Source organism: Lissotriton helveticus, chromosome 5_1, assembly GCF_964261635.1.
Source record: "Lissotriton helveticus chromosome 5_1, aLisHel1.1, whole genome shotgun sequence".
NCBI classification, from domain to species: Eukaryota; Metazoa; Chordata; class Amphibia; order Caudata; family Salamandridae; genus Lissotriton; species Lissotriton helveticus.
In genome coordinates, this window is record NC_136065.1 from 1,210,086,150 (window position 1) to 1,210,107,607 (window position 21,458).

General features: G+C 46.6%; 2 long non-coding RNA genes across 2 annotated transcripts in view; one reads left to right on the forward strand and one right to left on the reverse strand.

The window, feature by feature from the left end:
• Positions 1-17,082, reverse strand: part of LOC144753546 (uncharacterized) — a 124,444-nt gene extending 107,362 nt beyond the window's left edge. Inside the window, exon 1 of the long non-coding RNA XR_013594404.1 lies at positions 16,680-17,082. This is a non-coding gene — a long non-coding RNA (uncharacterized LOC144753546). The remainder of the gene's footprint in view (positions 1-16,679) is intronic.
• LOC144753547 (uncharacterized) overlaps positions 16,996-21,458 on the forward strand; it is a 34,029-nt gene continuing 29,566 nt past the window's right edge. The window contains exon 1 of the long non-coding RNA XR_013594405.1: positions 16,996-17,088. This is a non-coding gene — a long non-coding RNA (uncharacterized LOC144753547). The remainder of the gene's footprint in view (positions 17,089-21,458) is intronic.

The following is a 21,458-nucleotide window of genomic DNA, read 5'->3' on the forward strand; positions in this document are numbered from 1 at the left end:
TTTTTCTATAGGGTGATTATTTTAGTCTTTTTTAGGTTCATCTCCAACCTGTTCAGCTCCATGTATTCAGAAAGGGCAGTTAGCAGTCTTTCCAGGCCCACTCTTGTTCAACTCAGCCGCACCAGGTCAACCCGCATAAGTATTCCTCAATATCGGTGAATGCGGATTGACTTTATCCAGCATCCCGGTCAGAGATGAACAGATTAAAAATAAGGCTCCAAGTTTTCTGTTTTTACTGATTTTTACAGATAAATTCAGACCGAAAACAATGTGTTTCTTGTCTGTATTATTTTTAAAAGCGGAAAATACTGAAAATTGGGGTTCTTGGGTGCGACTCCCTTTATTCTATAAAATAAATATGGATAAATACCAATAAGTTAGGCAATAAATAAATATGGATACATACAGATACCATAAAACCGGGAGCCCTAATTATAAAGCAGATAGCCCAAAATGCAACCTTACTTTAAGGCTTCAATAGTTTGAATTTTTCTGCAGAGGGAGCTGCCATCGCCCACATTTATCCATAGCTAGGTTTCTGAATAGGAGTTCTATCACTCTCAGGAGCCCTGGTGGAATGCCCCAAGATCACAGATTTCCCCAGAGGAGCTTCCTTGAGATATGCTCGAAATCTAGGAAGCACGCATACAGTAGTGAATGCATCTGTATGGTGCAGTCCATAAGCACAGAGATGCCCATCACATCTGATAGGCAACCCTGCTGCTTTTGACGAAATCCATTTTGAGGTCTTTTAATGGAAGCCCTGTGAAGTATGTGGCTTTGATTTCGATTAGTGTATATTATATAAATATACACATATAGATATATATATATATACATACACGCACATGCACACACAGACACACACACACACACATATAGATCTTGTATAGGTGGCCCACAAGTTCTATCTGTGGCCCATTGTGTGCCCCCCTAAAATTGACTTGTAGAGACGCCTCTGCTTTCAGGCAAGAACACTATATGGAGCAGGCAGTCTCAGGTTGGTTAGCAAGACTCTGAATCTCCCTTCCACCAGCCATGCACAACCTCCTCTATGAACACGTTTAAAAGGGAAATTAGATTCCTCTTATTATAGTGACACTTCACATCTCCCCTCTTCACTTGGCTTGTCTACTCTGAGAACTACCTGTTTGTTCTTCATGTTTTCTTGGTAATGTGTAGTGGTTCTGTTGTGACTGGAATTCAAATACCCCTTGGCCTAAACTGGAAGTATGTGTTCCTGGTCCTTCTTTGGTGCTAATCGTTTATTTTATCATGTTTGTTATCCAAGATGCAGTTCCTGCTCTCTTGTGAAGCGTCCCAATGCCTTTAGGCCAAGTCGGCGTTATATAAAGTCGTACAAATAAATAAATGCATAAAATAACTGAGAGATGAGGCAGACAGGAGGTATACGCGAAGCGGCAGTGGTGTATCCTCTTTGCTCTACCTACAGACTGCTTTGTCACACTTTCTGATTCTGTCCACTAGATAGAGCTCTATCCCAAAATTGTAAATGGAAGGGCATGAAGGAGAGGCATCATTACAGTGGAGAACATCTAGTTTTCATCTCCTCAGCCCTTATGACATCTAGGGGAAGTATCTCGGGGAAATACATCACGTCATGGCATCGTCGCAAATAAACATTCAGATAATCTCGTGCTACAGAAATAAAGTAAATTAAATTAACCACGGCCCTTGAGGGAGCAAGGAGACTACATTTCTGCGGTGACCCCCTGCGACCAGCCACAGTATGGCCTTGCATTGGCTGAAATTCTGAAGTCAGCAAACAGAAGCGACATCCAGTGACCGGTATCAGTATGTAATCGGCGGAGGTCCTGGAAGTAGCTCATAGGGTCCACCCCCAGTGTTAAACAAATAAGAATAGAACGGACTGGGCTTGAAGGGAAAAGACAGGCATGGATGCAGCAGCGGCCCGAAGAGCCCGTGACAGAGTGCGCTGGCCGAGGTCTGCAAGCAAGGACGAGTGCTGATGCAGCAGGGACATCTAGCGTCTATTCATAGAATGGCAATGACCTAAGACATGGGTACTCGTAAACATTATCCCAGGGGCCTCCATTTTTAGGTCTCTCTGGCGTTGCAGCGCGAAGCGCTGTCGCCAACGAGACTTATAGTCGCCTTGCTCTCTCCCAAGGGAGACAGAGCTGTGCACGAGCCGATCCAGCCCTGGGCACGAGCCGACTCAGGTCTGTGAACGCGCGGGAACGCCAACGTGCACGCTCACGGCGTCACGCTCCTGTCCTCCCGTGTCTCTTCCGAGGCGCGCTCCAGGCCGACTTGCGGTGTGCGTGCTCCAGCGTTTCTGTGGCCGGAGGTAGACGGCATGTGGTAAGTGAGGGCCGGGGGGATTTGTTTGCTTGTTTTTTTTTTTAACTGTGAACATAAAGTGAGCCCTTCTGGCTATGTCATTGATGGATGTTAATAATGTGTTTCATACCCCTATGTGGGCCGCTGAGGTGCCTCCCTGGACTAGCACTGCTTTGTGAGACTGAGTGGTTGGATGAATGCTGTCTTAGCGGCGAGTCTGTGGAAATCGTTTCCGTGTCGTGCCAGTGGCCAGAGTGACCTTCTTATCTAGCGTATTCTGTTTTCCTCCGACTGCTGCACATTGTGGCTTTATTTTTAGGTGTGGCTAGCTTTTGTTATTTCATCCATGAATGAATGCGCCACACTCGGTCGGAGTGTGTTGACCAGCCGCGGGATGTTGCTGACAGACTGACACGCTCATCGCCGACAGCTTTTTCAGGTAGAAGCCAAGCATCCATGTTGTAGTTGAAAGGCCACAGTCCGCAGACGACGAGTTCGGAAACTTTATTAACCTTCGGTGACGCGGATGGGGACAGTGCTTGACGCCGAGCCGTGGCCCCAGGGGCCAGGGCTGAAAGCGCTCTCCAGTGTGCGGCAACCTTTAGCATCCGAACTATGTAGATTGGGACAGTAACCAAACAATGGCGTATCTGTCCGCGCTGGGCGCCGGCGCGACCTTTCCGCTTCGTCCACTGAGAGCCCCATTGTGGGCTTTGTCTTCCTCCGAGCGCCTCTGCAAAAGTGGGGGTTTGTCGCGCTTTATCTCGCCGCCGAAACGAAATGAGCTTTTCCGTTCTTTTTTGTTGTCCTTCATGAAGAGCGCCCGTTGTGCAGTCATGACTCTCGGACATGCTGCACGCGGCTCTGATTGCATGTTTCCCTCCATCTTCGTGTCTTTCAGCCTTTTAAAAAATCCGCTGCTCGCTGGACATCAAACGGTACAATCGTCTCGCAACCCTTCATTGGCTCGTCCTGGCTATAGTTGTAAACACCCCCCCTTCCCCCGCCCCCCCCTGCGAATTTAGCATCTCATGTTTTCAAGCCTTTAATAGGTTTCGTGTGAAATTGGACGGTAGCCCCTCACCCACTTTTCTATTTGTCAGAACAAGTCCATATTCGAAAAAGATACACCATGTCCTCAGACATTTTCACTGCGAATTGGATTTTGGGAAACCGCAGAACCTGTTAATAGAAACTGCAGGTATTATGGCGCAATCGGTCCCGACCCTCGGGGATCAGAAACACGAAGGATACTTTTATTTTTGAATATATTAAGCTGAGGAGTAGCCAGAAACTTCAAATCACCCCACCCCAACTTGAACCATATACCACTAATCACACAGAGCATGTGAAGTGAGCAGACCCAACCCTCAGGAATGTTCCCTTCACCCTTTCATCCTCTTTCCACCCTCCCTCCCCCTTTTATGTATTCATCCATTCATTGTCCAGACTTTAACCTTTGCATTCATCTGATTCATCTGTCACCTATCCATCTATTCACCCTTTCACATATACATCCACCCTGCCATTCAATTACCTGTAAATACCTCTGTCAGTGTATCATCCTTTTTATCGTCCATTTTTTCACTCTTCCCTATCTGCCTATTCGTCATCTTTCATCACCCTTTACCCGAGCGATCATTTCACTCTATCCATTCTCCCCTTTTTAGGTTTCGCCTGGCCGTAGCACTGCGCAGCAGTGCTCGCGCAGGCGAAATTTAATGTTATCTCAGTATTGGGGACTTGAACCCGCCCCTTCTTCCATTGGCTAGCTCCATAAATGGAGGCTAGCCATTGGAAGACATCGTTGTCAATTACTCTTTCCCCCGTCACGACGCGATTTGGGGGCGTTTCTCGGTCTTTTTTTAAGTCCCGCCCCTTTTGTCGTCATGCCTTTCTGGGCGTTTTTTGTTGCCGGGACTTCATACGACCGGTAAGCATTTACTCTTTTCCCCGGCTTGTTTTCATATAGCGGTAACGTCCCTTGATGAGTCTTTGAAGCACTTCAGATAATAAATGTAAAGTGGGGCAGACGGGACGCTCTCTACTACCACCAAGTAAGGAGGCCGCAGTCCGAGTCCCGGAGGAGGCTCGGGGCAGCGCGTGCTGGCCGGCACTTTGTCACCACCGCGCAGCAGGCTCCGGGCTCTCTCGATGTCTCACTTAGACTGAAGGCGGAAGCTGAATCAGAGGCTTGGCTTTAAATTACTTACAAGAGTTACGCTGTGTGTTCGGGAGGAAAATCGTACTTGTATCATGCTTTTATTTATGAGTGGTGTCCGCATGCTGCATGGAACGAAACTCGGGCAGACTGCGGAGTGTACACTTTACCTTGGAGCGCGCTGGGCCCGGAAGAGCGCCTGGCAGAAGGCGATAGTGAGCCACGAGACCTCAGAGCAGTGATACCGGGCAGTGAGCAATGTGTACGGAGGAGCCGCGTTCCATCACACCTGTGACGTCAGCAGATCACTGACTCACACTCACCCACCGACGCGCAGTACCGGTGTCAGTGAAACAGCACTACTCTTAGCCTCTCTCGGCCTTGGACACACGATAAGGAGTTACAGCGTTGCACCCGCGATGATTTATTCCAGTCTTTTTATCAGCATAGTGACGTGACTGCATCAAGTATGGTGTAAAATAAGTACCATTGAGGCGGGTAACAATAAACGTCTGCTGTTCAGCGCCAGGTAAAACCCGGGCTTTGTAGTCCGTATATATGAAACGCCGTAGTTTGTCTCCATGCCCCCTACATCTATGCACAGGGTCGGAGGGGCTCAGGTTGTTGCTCTGTGTAATGCAGGGCTAGTAGTAACACCCTTCCAATGGTCTCTCTAGGCACCCACACAGCCCTTTCATATTACATTTTGCCTCAATCTGTGATGCATAGACAGTCATCCTACCGTCGGTCTGTGTCCATGGGTTACGGATACCAGCACGATCTGACGTCTTTACCTTTTCTCATAGCGTCTTCCACCGACCTTCAGGCCATTCTAAGTGCTATAAAGATGCTGTGCTGTTACCTACAAGTGGCACCGTTGGGCCTCTGAAGTTGTTGAGCGATGAACTCTCCACTGGACCTGGTGTGTCTCTAGCCGGGCCCTGCTGGTCCTGTCCGGTTTAGAAGCCAGAGTGAGCTCTGGCATACATACCTGAGGTGACTGCCAATAACCTCCAAGCACCGAGGATGGCAGAAAAAAGGTTCATATTTATGTCGCTGTTAATTCTCAAGTGTATAACTGAAGAACGGTAAACAGTTTTTTTGTGGGGGTAGGGGCGGAAAATTATAGTAGGGTGTCTTCAACATGCTGCTTTGTGTGCTCAGCCCTGGTGCCAGTTTGTGTAGTTGTGGAGAGCTACATAACTTTATAAATAGGAGTCTAGACTAGACCTTTGACCTACTTAGTTTGTAAGCGCTATGTGGTGGCTGGGCGCTACAATCCACCAGCACCTCTGTACTTATATGCTGGGGCCCCCCCAGGCAGGCCGATTTCCTGTTTTTCACCGATTTCCCTCCTTACACATCACCCTGGGATGTACAAACAGCAGATTCCAAAGATGAGGCAATTGTGGCCCAGGCTAATCTCACTGTTTGTTACCCGTGAGTTTCAGGCATTCATAGCGCCTCGCGCTTTCACAATAACTTTCCACTACTCCTATCTATTTTTTTTTTTTTTTGAAAGAATTTTTATTGTAGTTACGCATGTACAGGTCGATACATGTAGTAGTTGCTTCATAAAATCGAGCAGATACACAATATACTTCGTCAACCAGTACACAGCCGTCATGCCCACAACCCGGGGGTTGGGCGGCGATGTTGTCTCAGCTCTTCCATGCCGGACGTTCCAGAATGAGGAGTGGTTAGTGTCCGGAATGTGTGCATAACTACTTTTAGAGTCCTACCAAACTACGCGCTAATCCCCAACTCCCATCCCCTGCGCAAAACCTAAAACTCCCCTCCCTATCCCGCCCCTTGCACCACCCCCCGCCTAAGGCCACGTTACTGTCATTACTGGATTGCTGGTGCCAGCCCCCCTGCATACCTGTTGCTCCTCGGGCCTCAGTCTGTTTCCTCTGCCCCAGCCGCCCCGGGGGTCCCCTCCTCGTCCTCAGCCTCGCTGTCCCTGAGCGCCTGCACCATTACTTCCCATGAGGTCGCGGCGTCAGCTGCTGTCTGGCTAGGGGTCCTGCGCGCAAGCTGGTACCTATGCGTGCTGTCAGCCGTAGCCCATTTTAGAAATTCCTGCCGCCACCTCCGCGGAGTTGGCCCCACTGTCGACTTCCAGTTTCTAGTGATCTCCCTCTTAGCCACCATCAGGCCCATGTCGATAAACTTACTCGTAAGTTTGTTTTTAGGGGTATGAGGAAACCAGTGCAAAAGACATTCCGCCGGACCATAGTCTACGGATCTGTCAGTCACCTCATTCAGCACCTCCCCAACTTCTTGCCAATAATTCCGCAGGGCTGGGCATGCCCACAACATGTGCACTAGCTCGGCCCCCTCTGCCGGGCACCGGGGACAGGTCGCCGTCTCATCGCCAAAATACCGCCTAATCCTTCCCGGGGTCATGTACGCCCTATGCAACACATAGTAGTGGATCAACTGAAACCTAGCGTTTCTCGTGCTGTTGCGAGCCCGACGGACGAGCTGTGCCCACGTCGTGTCAGGTACGTCCCTTCCCAGGTCCGCCTCCCACTTGGCTTTTAGGGATGTGAGAGGAGGGATATTCTCTCTAATCATTCGACCATAGAGGCACGTTACCGCCTTGATCGTGCCCGCCGCCATCATGGTGTACTGGCACACCGCTGCCGTCCCAGGTTCCTCAAGTCCCGCACCCCAGTGGGCCTGCATCGCCCTGGTTACTGCTGCATGAAGCAGAAATCCCCCTCTCGGGATGCCGAAGCGTTCCGTTAGCTCCTGGAACGGGAGCAATGCGCCGTTCTCAAAGAGGTCTCCCACCATCTGTATACCTGCTTCCTCCCACTCCAGTAGGCGCGACCAGTCGCCGCCATGTGGTAAGGCCGTTAGCATGCCCAGGGGGATCTCAGGCGCATATGGGCGCTGGACACCCGCCCTCCTGTGGGCCCGGTTCCAACATTGACGGTACGTGCGCTGCTCCAGCGACAGATCCCGACTGTCCAACCGCTGCCGGAGGACTATATATGCCAGGACGTGTCTGGGCGTCCCCCGCAGGCTGGCATCCTCTGGGCCCCGAAACACCCTCGCTACCTCCTGCGTGAAAGCCTGCAGTTGGGCCGCTAGGTAATAAAGCTCAAAGTCCGGCACCGCCAGACCCCCCTCATCTTTCGGGCGAGAAAGCGTGGCCAGCGCCACTCTGCACCGTCCCGCACCCCAAATGAACGTCGTAATTTGAGATTTAAATAATCTAAAGAAGGAGCTAGGTAGCCAAATTGGGAGCGTCCGAAAATAGTACAATAATCTCGGTAGGGCAACCATCTTCAATAGGGAGATCCGGCCCGCTACCGACAGTGGCAACGTGGCCCAGAAGGCCATGCAGCCCTTCAATCCGCGTACGCAGCGCCCCAGGTTGCCCTCAAGCAAGTCCTCCTGCCTATGGTAAATATGGACCCCCAGGTATTTAATACAGGTGGGGTTCCAGGCCACCTCCGACCGGTGCAGCGGCTGGGCAGCGCCCTCCAGCAGTGGGAACAAACTCGTCTTGGGCCAGTTGACCCGTAGGCCCGACATCTCCCCGAAGCTCTCCAGTAGGGCCTCCGCTCTCTGCAAGTCCTCAACACCGTCGCAGAGGAATAGTAGTAAATCATCGGCATATAGCGAGATGAAATGTTGCCCGTCTCGGGCCCGCACTCCGCGGATGTGCCGCCCCGTACGGGCCGCAGCCGCCAGCGGCTCAATAGCCAGCGCAAATAGAAGCGGCGAGAGGGAGCAGCCCTGTCGAGTGCCTCGCTCCACCGAGTAGCGTATGGACACCGTCGGTCCCACCCTCACCCTTGCTATCGCCCCCGCATATAGGACCTTCGTCCAATGAATGTAGCCAGCTCCCAGCCCAAAGTGCTCCATGACAGCATAGAGGTAGTCCCACTCGAGGCTGTCGAAGGCCTTTTCAATGTCGACCGAGAGCACCAGTTCCGTCCCTGCCCCGCCGTCCAGCCCGTTCATGAGACGGACAAGCCTTCTGATGTTTATTGTGGTGTTGCGCTTTGGTATAAAACCGTTCTGGTCGTCGTGCACAAGCCCCGCCATGTGAGGTAGGAGCCTCGCCGCTAGTATGGAGCTGAGGATCTTATAGTCCGCGGTGAGCATAGAGAGTGGTCGATAGGACGCTGGGTCGCTACCCTCCCTGCCGGGCTTCAGTAGCGGGACCACCAACGCCTCCCTCATCGACTGTGGTAGTCGGCCCGTCGCCTTGGCCTCCTTGTAGACGGTCAGGAGTCGTGGTGCCAGTGCGTCCAGATATTTGCTATAGAATTCTATGGGGAGCCCGTCTATTCCCGGCGATTTGTTCCTTGCCATGCGCCGCACCGCCGATCGTATCTCCCCCACAGCAATGTCCGACCCTAAGTCTTTCGCCTGCTCATCTCCCAGCCGGTGTAGGGGTAGGTCAGCCAGGAAGGGTTCTACCAGCCCCATCCTGTCCCCTGGGGCACTCTTATACAGGCCCTCGTAATATTCCCGGAAGCCGTCGACTATGCCCAGTTGAGTGTGTTGTAGCACGCCCGCCGCATCCCTCAGTTGAAGTATGGGAGCGCAGCGTCTTGTGGGGTTCGAGAGCCATGCCAGGAGGGTGCCCGCTTTATCGCCATCAACATGGGAACGCAGCACATCCACTACTCCTATCTAATTAAAGTACTATTTCGCAACATTTATATCACATTCTGAGACGGCTTACTTTTTGGAATGTGTATGTCTACTCCTTTGTTATCAGTGCTAATGCGTGTTATACCTCATTCTGAGACAGCTCATTTCTATCATTAAAGGAACTGTCCGATATTAACAATGGACCATTGCGTACTCTGTTTCGTGCAACCATCAGGAGGAACTATATCTTATACATAGAATTTTGATTCTTTTGGAACTACTTGCCTTTCAGCTTGGGTGACCAATGAGAGTGCTCAGATAACTGTAAAAAAATAAAATCTGTATATATATTTGAAAACAAGCAGGCTGCAACAGTGCTTAGTTGACACTGGGCCCGATTCACAGAACTAACTTAAGCCAAAATCCTAAACTTACTACTTTTGGTATTTACAGAAGTTAGAATTTTGTCTCAAGTCTGTCTTAAGTCTGTCCTAAGACAAACTTAAGACAAAATTCTAACTTCTGTGAATACCAAAAGTAGTAAGTTTAGGATTTTGTCTTAAGTTAGTTCTGTGAATCGGTCCCATTGTCTTCTGCTTAGCACTCCAGACTGGTTATTTATCATACTTCTTAACCAGTATTGGAAACCCCCGTGCCTTTCACCCGCCCGTTCTCTCCTATACGCTTTATACTGCAGCCCCGGGTATTTTGGGACTCAGCCCGGTGTCTTATTTCAGCTGCTGTCTGTTGTGTGCGCCTGTTGTAGTCCGCTTTCTGTGTGTATTTATCCATGTTTATTTTTCGGCCATCTAATTGGTATTTATCCATATTTATTTTGTGTTTTGTGAACAGATAAGGTGATCACTTGTATATTTTTGCATTTGTTTAACGGATAAACGTGCACCCATACATTGATGCCTGTCATGTTTTTGCACATTACACAGCCAAAAATAATAAAATAATGATCCCACATTATAATAAATAGTATAACAGCACATATCCATGTTGAGATATGCAGTAATTTAAGCAAATCTCAGAGAGCTTTTTAACTCCCCATGCTGCCAATATGTACAGCCATTGGCCTGACAGTCATTATTCTCAGCATGGAGAGTCACTCAAAAGAAGACTAATTATCTGTATTTTTCCACTTTTAAAAATAAATACAGATAGGAAAGACAGTGTTTTCTGTCTGTATTTATCTGTAAAAATCAGTCAAAACGGAAAACAGGGAGCCCTGACTATAATGTTATTCATGTATGATAGGAACCCCAGCCACCCAAAGAGTGCACAAAGCAACTGACTTGCCTCGTAGTTTAATATTGGCAATATTGTCAGGGTGGGGAGAAGAATAAATGTTTCTGATTTCATGTTTGGAAACTATCACTTTATAAAAAAATACTTCTCAATGCACTGATATAACCTGATATACTTTGAGCATCACTCCTCTGAGGCCTTCAAGAAAGACGTTAGACACCAGTGCAATAGTGATGCACGGTGGCCACTTAAAGTGCAGCGTCTGCACAAGGTCGAGAAGGTCAGCAGTCAGCCATTGAGCAAAAAGAGGTGACTTTGTCTCTGCCTTGGAACGTGGTTGCCGACAAGTAATAACTGAAACGGTAGACACTTATACAAAGTGTTGTGGAGTCCGACAGTGCTGTATTTTAGCATCTTTGCTTTTTACTCTTTATATTAATAATTTAGGCAAGTTTTTTAGATATAGCCAGCTTAGATGTCCCCAAAATTGGTCAGGAGCGTTGCCCGGTGCTTCTGTACGCCGACGATGCTGTTCTGTTATCGCGCACAGCAGTCAGCTTACAGAAGCTGCTGGTGGGATTTGGTAACTTTATGAAATCCCTGGATCTAAAGGTAAATATAGCCAAATCACATGTGATGAGTATAGGTCGCCAGAGCAAACGAAATTGCCGGGTTTTTTATTGTGAAGGCTCTGAAGTTACCAGGGTAACTTCTTTTATGTACCTGGGGGTTCTCTTTGATGAGAATGGCACATGGGCTGCTCAACATAAACTTAAGGTTAATAGCATGGCTAGGGCAATTGCGGCTGTAAATGGGTTTGCAAAACGGTTGGGAACCAAACCTGTTGAGGCAATGATGAACATTTATAAAGCTAAATGTATTGCAATTGCCACATATGGCTCCTCTATTTGGGGGTATAGACCCATGGAGGGGATACAGCTAGAGGAGAATACATTTTTACGGGGTATATTATCGGTTCCCCAATCAACACCCACCTATGCCGTACATCAGGAATTGGGGGCGGATAATATAACTGACACACTCAGGCTGGCCCCAGGTATTTTTTGGTTTAAATTATGGATAAATCCCGAATTAGATCTAAATCATAGACTGATCAGGGATTGTCTCAGTTTGGATTATGTACACAAAATCAGGTGGCTTGTTTATGTAAGGGAAACACTGACAACAGTTGGTCGACAGGATGTCTTTGATGATCCCGGGGCGATCACAAGAACGGATCCCAGCGGGGTGAAGAAACAGCTTTTAAATTTATGGGCAGTACAACGTGAAGAACTGGAGTTGACAAAAGTAACGGTAAAAGCACATTATCTTTTAAAAACGACACCGTCGATGGAACCTTATCTGAAAATTGTGACTAGAGCTTTTCATCGTATACTCCTTACACGTTTCCGTTTTAATTTAATTCACCATTCGCTAGGGAATTCTAAGGGGTGGTGCAGGCTGAAAGAGCTAGGGCCATGCACTTGCGATAACTTCTCAGTCCAGGATACAATGCACCTAATAATGTTCTGTGATTTGTATAGTGACATCAGAAAGAGGTTTCTTTTCCCCTTACTAAAAAGAAAGGGTTTTATCCAAGTCAAGCCAGCCTTATTGTATTTACAGCTATTAAATGATCCCAATGAGATTTTCTATATAGCAAGCTTCCTTATGGCAGCTGTGCGGTTGAGAAATAGCCGCGATGAGAGCCCATAATTAACGAGGTTTTAGACTATTTGAATTTATCTTTTGAAAACTGCTTTTATGATTGATATTTTTAATGAGGTTCATATCAAATTTCTTGGATGCACTGTCACTTTTTGTCCTGGAATGCACTTTACCTGATCAGTACTGTATCGGGTTTTCTTGCACATAGACTGTTATTGCCGGATTGTATTATACTGTGGACACTTTATATTGTATTTTTGCACATATATGTTTGTCCTTCTGTGTTTGTACTTTTATGGTTTTAACTTAACCGAATAAAGTGGTTTGACTGACAAGAAAAAAAAAAAAAGAACTCCCCATGCTGCCAATATGTACAGCCATTGGCCTGACAGTCATTAATCTCATCATGGAGAGTCACTCAAAAGAAGCCTAATTATCTGTATTTTTCCACTTTTAAAAATAAATACAGATAGGAAAGACAGTGTTTTCTGTCTGTATTTATCTGTAAAAATCAGTCAAAACGGAAAACAGGGAGCCCTGACTATAATGTTATTCATGTATGATAGGAACCCCAGCCACCCAAAGAGTGCACAAAGCAACTGAATTGCCTCGTAGTTTAATATTGGCATTATTGTCAGGGTGGGGAGAAGAATAAATGTTTCTGATTTCATGTTTGGAAACTATCACTTTATAAAAAAATACTTCTCAATGCACTGATATAACCTGATATACTTTGAGTATCACTCCTCTGAGGCCTTCAAGAAAGACGTTAGACACCAGTGCAATAGTGATGCACGGTGGCCACTTAAAGTGCAGCGTCTGCACAAGGTCGAGAAGGTCAGCCGTCAGCCATTGAGCAAAAAGAGGTGACTTTGTCTCTGCCTTGGAACGTGGTTGCCGACAAGTAATAACTGAAACGGTAGACACTTATACAAAGTGATGGCTCTATCGCTAAGGCGGAGGAGCGTTACCCCACTGATTTGAAGCAGTGAAAGAAAGAATAAATACAATGATAATAACTTGATGTTATTGTCATTTTATTTTGTCCTGCTGCATCAGGTTGGCGGGTGGGTCGGGCTGCTCTGTTCACAAATCATAGCAGGGGGAGGAGTGGTGGGCACACTGAAGTACGCATGACACTTTGGTCGGCCCCAGTGGGCCTCAGAAGTCCGGCCAAACAATCATGTGCACTAGCAGGTTCTCCACCCAGGCTGCATTACAGACTGGGTGGAGAACATGCTCATTCTCCCAGTCCCCGTCTGAGCACTGAACTATGGCACTCAGACCAATCACAACACTGCATTGCAGCATTGTGATTGGCTTAGGGGAGCCAATCAAAATGCTCCATTGCAGCTTTGTGATTAGCTCGGGGGACCCTGGATGTGCTTCCAGTTCTGCAACTTCGGCCTGACGTGGGAGAGACATGGTAGGTAGAAGGTAAGGGTATTTTTCTTTTTTTAGACTCCCTTACCTTCACAACACTTTTCCCCGCCTGCCTCACCACCCCAGATCCATGCCGATGGCAATGCTCATACACGTTCAGTAAAAATCGAAAAATATACACAGTGGTTAAAATGTGATTATGACATAAGAATATCATGGGCTGTTGAGCAAATGGAGAAAATGATTTGCATGGCCAAAGAGCAGCAGGTGACGTTTTATGAAATGCTCAAAGTGAGGTGTGATACAGGGCCACGGCTTTTCTAGACCCCTGTCCCTGTGTGGACTTTCCTCACCTGACTGTCGTATCCCCGGCCATAATGCTGCCATTCTTATGTAGCAAGGTCAACTTTGAAGTAAGCATAGATTTCGTTTTCTTACGCTTTTTTCTATCATTAGAAGGTAGGCATTTATTAAGCTCGGTTGTAGAAACATTACAGAGAAGAGTTGTGGTCTGTGTTCTTTGTCACAGTAAAGTGTGCACAAACGTTTTCTAAACTCGAGCTCTGTGTTTAGCGTCTTTGTCCCTTGAAATGCAAGATTAAAACGTACTAGAACATTGTAGTATAAACCTTTCGTGTCTTGAGATGCATATTTCCGCACAGATTTAATTTTCCTTTGAGCATCAAATAAACAGTTCAACTGCCTAGTTGCTGAAATTAATGTTGTTCATACTCGACTAGTTACCAGAAGCAACGTCTTCCTGTGTCCATGATGCAGACACATCAATAGAATGTTGTGGGTCCTTAAACAAATAGAGAAGACAATTTGCATGGCCAAAAGAGCATCTGGGGACGTTATATAATGCAATATATATGAGATAAAGTACTCACTGTTGTACATTATAAAGATATTACAAGTCACAGAGGAGTTCCATGACCATATACAGGAACAAAGCTGACAACCAAGTTCCTTTATAAGATCATGGCACCCCGAGGTGACTTGCAATACCCTTTTAATGTATGGCAGAGGGTACTTTATCCATTATAACACATATCACGCCATCACCTTTCCCACAAACAACTCAAATCCTTGGTACGTGGGAAACAACCAATCCAACGCAGTCATTACAACGCACTACTTTTACAATGCAGCTGTTACAGCACAACTGCCTTTACATCGCATGCCATTACAATGCATGCCATTACAATGCATGTCACTACAACGCATGCCATTATAACGCATACCATTACAACGCATGCCATTACAACGCATTATAAGGTAAGTAATGGAGATTTTTTAGTTTTAGGGTGGGTATGGGTTTTGGGGTGGATGGGAATAGTAATTTTTACCCCTACACTATCCAACACTTACCCTACTGTTGCATTCACTGGAGTGGGAATAGTAATTTTTACCACTACACTAGCCAACACTTACCCTACTGTTGCACTCACTGGAGTGGGAATAGTACTTTTTAACCCTACACTATCCAACACTTACCCCGCTGTTGCCCTAAAAGTATTATGCGCTGTAATGGTATTTTCTAAAAATGCGTTGTAATAGCATTCGTTGTAAAATCATACGATGTAATGGGAGTTGTGATGTAAAAACCACATTATAAAGGCATGCATTGCAATTGTTTGCGTTGTAACGTCATATATTCTTGGTGCGTAGCTCTTTCATATGAAAGAGACAGCATATTACAAAACATAGAGAATATAGAATCTCTAGTGCAAAATTATACACATGAAAAAAGCTGTCAGATATTAGTTACAAAATGATGTTAGAATCAGTTTAATACAAGTCAGTTAAAAATAAAAGTGCAGTAGCTCGGAATTAGTGGAAACTTGCAGAACAATTCTAACTTATATATATTATTACCGAGTGGCGTAGCTAGGCCTACTGCCACCCAGGGCAGGCCCTACGTTTGCCACCCAGTGCAGGTAGGAGCGGGGGAGGGGTGGCGGCCGACGGGGACAACTTGTTCCAGGGAGGGGGTGGGGCCGACGGGTGACTTGTTCTCAGAGGCGGTGGGATGGTGATAGTTGGCAGACATGACTTGCTCACCTATGCTGCCCCCAAAAAGAGTGTTACCCACAGCGGACTGCTCCCTCTCTTTCCTAGCAACGCCACTGTAATCACCTAAGGAGTGCAGAAAATAAACATGTTTCCATAAATATCTCCTTTCTGGTCACTGTAAATCTAGAAAAACTGAGCAGAACAAGAAATCCTACATTTCATTTTCATTTTTAAAACAGCTGCTTTAATTATGATTCATGACCTGGCCTGCCTTTCTCCTCAACTACTGGATCTGGCAGCCGGCATTGTGACTTCAGAACGTAACTGTAATAAGTTAGTAGAGTTGAACGGCTATGTCATTTCTTTATAATAAGCAACTGGGTGCATCACAAGTTGCCTATTTTAAAGAAATTAGAGACAGGTTTTTATACACGAATTGCAGAATACCATGTATTATATTATAAATCTGACCCAATCTGTGGCAATCAATTTGTAAAACAAACCCCATTCCACGCTCTCTGATAAAGTAACAACCACTGGAAAAGCTAATGGTTCTGGCATTGGGTGCAGACATTTTGGCCTTGATAATGCACTTTTTGTTTTTGATTTTTTTAACACTTTATTACAAAACACATTCAAAATTGCATCCTGTGTATGTATGTTCAAGCACATAGATGTGCACTTACATGGAATACATTTTGTGATATAGTTTTACAAAAAACATTAAAAGATGGCTGGCTACTTATGAGCATGTGAATGTTTTTACAAACGTAAAAATAATATGAAAAGGGCCTCACATGCGTGTGGATGCATGTTCACACATGAGCACACATGTGTGGCCCTTTTTAAAGCTAATTAAGTAGGCATGTGATGCCTGCATATGAAGACATGCAAGCTGTGTTGGGGAGGGGCTGCGAGGCGCGCCTCAAAGTAAAAATACATTTATAAACATGTAAAAGGCAATGTTTTAAAATTAGATGCATACATTGGCACAGTATACACTGGCAATGAAGCGGACTTCTTTTTGCACATATGTGCATATTGTGCAGGAGCAGAATGGTGGAACTGAAAATGAGGGAACTACAAGCCCCAGCATGCATCATCATTACCTTGTAATCACGAGGCATTGCATAATATTCATGTCAACATAAATATTATGCAATGCCTCGTGATTACAAAGAAATGATGATGCATGCTGGGGCTTGTAGTTGATCCTATGGCCCCGTGACCACATGGGAAATATTGAACTCACCTGTGAGCAAGGCGTGGTGACGCCGAAACCGGTCAGGATTTTAGTTATTTACTGCTGCCTCAGACGAATAAAGTTTCTTGTTTGCACAGAAGTCGGAGTGGGGTTCTATTTTCCTGAAGTGTTGAACATGCAAGATTCTCTGCTCCTGCAACCTTTGAGCCCGCCCTGCAGAGTCGGTGCCCCCCGGTAAACTGAGGATGTTGTGCTATATATAAGGACGCACTCCACAGCAGTTGATTCCTCCAAATATTTATAGTCTGGAAAACCGGCCTTTCTCCATTCTGATCTCTTCTTAATGCCTGACGCGTTTCGGAGCAAGCTTGCTCCTTAATCATAGGCTGTTTCTGAGAATGCGCAGACTTCCCCAAGCACCTTTAACTTTACTGATGACATCATTTCCCTCTCGCAGGTGAGTGTATTTATTAGGCGTGCTGGATCTTGTAGTGTTTGGGAACATTCTTTCCCTTCGGGGGGTTCTGCTGCAAAATCAGTTTATTTTACACACATTTAAAAACCCTCCAGTGGGCCTCAGAAAAGAAGAATGCCTGGTATAATTCCATAACTGTTGCCCCGCAATGAGGTGTGCATAGTTCATACCTCTACAGCCCCATATTTGATCCAAGGGTGGTGCTGCCCTCCATGGCTGGCCTGCCGTGTAAAATATGATTTCATTTGTATCCACTAGCAAGGACGCACGCCACTGCAGTTTATTGGCAGGAATACCGGCCTTTTTCCATTCCGATCTCTTCTTAATGCCTAACATGCATTTATTATATATATAAAAATTGGGGCACAATCGGCCCCTCACAACCTTTGGCTCTAGTGCCATTGCACCTATTGCGCCAATGATAGCTGTGCCGGTGGATGGTGGACTTTCTAGTTTAAACCCCCTTATAATGTGCCACGTACCAGACTAGGTAACTGACTGCCTACTTTCAAATTTAATAATCTTAGAATAACGTTTTGTGTTTAAATTGCCCACAATCCAAACGTGCCTGAATTATTTTTCTTTCCCATGGTTCTGACCAGTGTACCCCATAAGGTAGCACTTTCTCTTTATTTCAACTAAGGAGTGAAATAAAAAAAATAATCAACAAACGCAAATGTGAGTTTTTAAAGGTAAGTTATCATTTTGCTGCAGGCACTTTGTCTGGCCAGATTGGTTCTAGATCTTTAAGATCCCTGATTTGTATGAATAGGCCTTCCTTGTTCATCCACTTTACACCTTAATAGGGGCACACCCTTGCAGTTTCAGAGCTCTTGAGCATCAGATGCTCAAATGTTCACCTGTTCTTTTAGTCTCTCCCTAACATCAATTCCTAATAACACTTTTAAATCCATGTGGCTACCCCCCTTTATTCTACTGCCATTATGAGTTGAGCGGTGAGCATGCTTCCTGCAGGCGTGTTTAGATGCTTTCATTGCCACGGAACGGACTGGGCAGACAGTAGTCTCAAACGTTCAGCTGACCCTCCATCTCTCTTCCTCTAAGATCAAAAGACCTTTCTGGAGGAGCGCATCACTATGCTGGTGTATCAAATTTGCTTCTATCTCCTGTAATCTTTCTCCAATCTGAGCGGGTGACATCTGTGTTGACCCAAACTAGATGCAATTGAAAAACAGGTTACAGTTAGAATGCTCCCTCAATGCTGAGCTATTACCCACATTTTTCAAAAATGAATTAAACTAAACTCTTGAAATTCTACCGTAGCCCGCCCTCCCAACGTAAAACGCGACCGCCCGCCATAAGGGTGGCGGTCCCGTGGGGGCCATTAGGATGCGCCAGCCACACTGGCGGGCGCATCCCGCATTTTTAACATTGCGGCAGGCGGTGCTGAAAGCACCGCCCACCGCAATGCTAAAAATACACATTGTGCACTTCAATGCACAACGTGACAGGCACCACGTGGTGCCTGCCACGTTGTACAGTGAAGTGCAGGGGGGTACCATAGGTACCCCCCATGTGCACCCCCCAAACCCCCGGAGTCCCTGGGGCCCCGCAACGGGCCCCCACAAGACATTCCCGCATGCCTTTCCGTGGCGGCAAAGCATGTCCCCGTACATACCCTAATATGGATGGCGGTGTCTAACAGACACCGCCACCATATGAAACCCTTTTTCGCCTGGTCAACTCCTTTACCGTGCGGAAAGCAGAGGACGGTCTTTCTGCCGCCGCGGTCCCCCCCGCCATAGTAATATGGCGGGGGGAAATGGGTGGCGGGCGGGGAACGATGTCCGGCGGATCGCCACCGCCCGCATGGCGGTGGCGAACCGCGCGACATCCTAATGGGGCCCTTAGTCTTGTATCTATTTTAGTTGATGAACAACATAAATGTTTTTATCATTGAGAGAGCGCCAGTGTCCCATTTCAAGCTTGAGTTGGTAATAGAGCCCTGATTACTTTCTTTGCGTTCTTGTACTCGTTCGTGTGTTTTATTTCATTTTTGAGCCAATATCAGTACTGAAGGAGACACTGCCAGTGTATCTCTTATATCTGTCGACCTGCATATGTATGTGTTTACCTCAGGGACTCTTGTAAACTGGAGTCCTCGTTCCATGTCCCAGAATCATTATGAAATATAGCGTCATGGAGATACAAATTTTATACGACTTCATCTTTCCAAATATGAATCCTTTATCCTTAAAATGGTAGCGGTGACACCAAAGGAAAACTCTGCCTTCTCATAGGAGAGAAAGCTAAAAAGACACACAAATGATGAACGGAATGCAGAACAAATCAAACATTCACCCCCAGTCACAGATCTGGGTTTAATCAATCGTTATTGTGCTCACTTCATCACCCCAGTTTAGACCCAGCCATATGCAAATCAGTCTTAACACTGTTCCTCATTGGGGCAGTTCAGCATAAACTGCCAAGCCAGGTTTTCCCTGGACCCAAAACAAGCATCCTGGGACTGGTTTTGGGGGTATCAAGCCTCATCAGCCAGGCTAGCCTGAATCCAGTATCAAAGCGAGCCTGGTCCCACGTCTGGGCATAGAAGAACCTCACAGATAGCAGAGTGTGCGCGTCACCGCAAGAAAGACTGTGTATAATAACATGGAGTGCAAACTAAGGACCTGGTTTAGGGTTTGGTGGATGAGTACTTCTTACAAGCACGACGGATATTACCTGTCTGACCAGAGGTATTACTATCAATTGTGCTACAGGCGCAGTGGCACCGAGGCCCAGGTGTTTAAGGGACCCAATTCACCCAAATGATGAAATGCTGACACTATTTTACTACCAAAACACTGGATCGGGGCTGGGGTTGCTTTTCATTTTTTGCACAGGGCCCCTGGCACCCTTGTTACGCTACTATGTCTGACGTGGCATGCCAAGCAAGTAAATCGTGTTGCATCGCACTGCCTGCTCGGCCGAGGCCTGGCGGGGAGGGAGCCCCGGGACTGTGCAGCGGCGGAGCCCACCCCGGTGAGTCATAGCTGTTGATGACTCACCCAGCAGCAGCACTCTCGGCTCTGCTTCGATACCCTTATCTTTTATTTATCCTCATGCTATGCAGCTTTACAAGGAGAGGCGGGGAGGGGAAGGCACGTGGGGGAGGGGCGGCAAAGGGATAAGAAGGGAGGAAAATGCAGGGATAGAAGCAAGTAGGGAATGACACACGCATGTTTTAAACGTAAAACTGTCGGGGAGGCCCGGGTGGAGCATGTGCAGTGGAGAAGCAAGAAAAGAGCAGATGGAACAGTGTGCAAATCGAGAGAGAGGTAAAGGGATGGGGGTGTAAACAGGGAAAGAGAGAAGCATAAGTGGGAGAAAGGCGGAAACAGAACGAGAGAGGAGCATCATGTGGCGAGTTCAAGGAAAGATAGGTGTAAAAATAAAAAAAGGTGTAAACAAAGGTGAAAGACACCATCGAGAGCAGACGTGAGGGAGATGCCCATCGCTGCCACCTTTTAAGGCTGCTTATGTGTGACATGTCCAAGCTTGGAGTGTGCCTGCCCTCTGTATGACATTTACATGCCTTACATGCGATACTTTGAATGTCACATTGTCACGAGCAGCAAAAAAGATATGTGTCTAAATAATCGCTCTCCAGTTTGGTCTACAAAGAACATTTTGTGGCGTTTCGAAGTGCTTAGTTAAGGTACGCAATTGACAGGTCTGATGGAGCAGCGTATCACAGCCAGTCTTAGCACCCTGGCACAGTAAGGCACAGGAGATGGGTACGCGGGCAAAATCGCGCCATGAAAGAGGATAACCTGGCAAGGTCGCACAATAGGAGATTGTCATCAGTGCAGCTGCCCCTGTGTTCCTCCTGCTGACTGCATGTGAGTGTGAGTCTGACTATACCACACTGAAGGATGCATGTGCTGAGCTAAAGTGCTCAGTAAACTTCTGAGTCCCAGTCATGGCATCCTATGATCCACCGCCTCTAAGAGGATCAGTGATACAACCTCTCTTCCCTTCCACTGCCATCCCTTGAGCTGTCAATCTGCCATATGTGTCCAGTCCGTTTTTATTTACTTTGTGTTCTGGTTCTTAAAGGTCATGATGGCTTTAATCAGAACCACAGGTATCAAAAAGAGGATGCAATAATAAAACGATAAACATTAAAACATTTGTTAATGTTCTAGTATTTCACTTGCACTGCAGGACAAACAATCTTGCTTGCTGCATTTCTTCTTTACAAAGAGAGACACATGGATATTGTAAATTACTCCAATACAAATAACAAGCATTTGCAATGCAATAGGTCTCGCAATTGCGAGATTTTGAGCTATTGGCATTGTAAATGACAATGCCTTTTATTTGTGTTT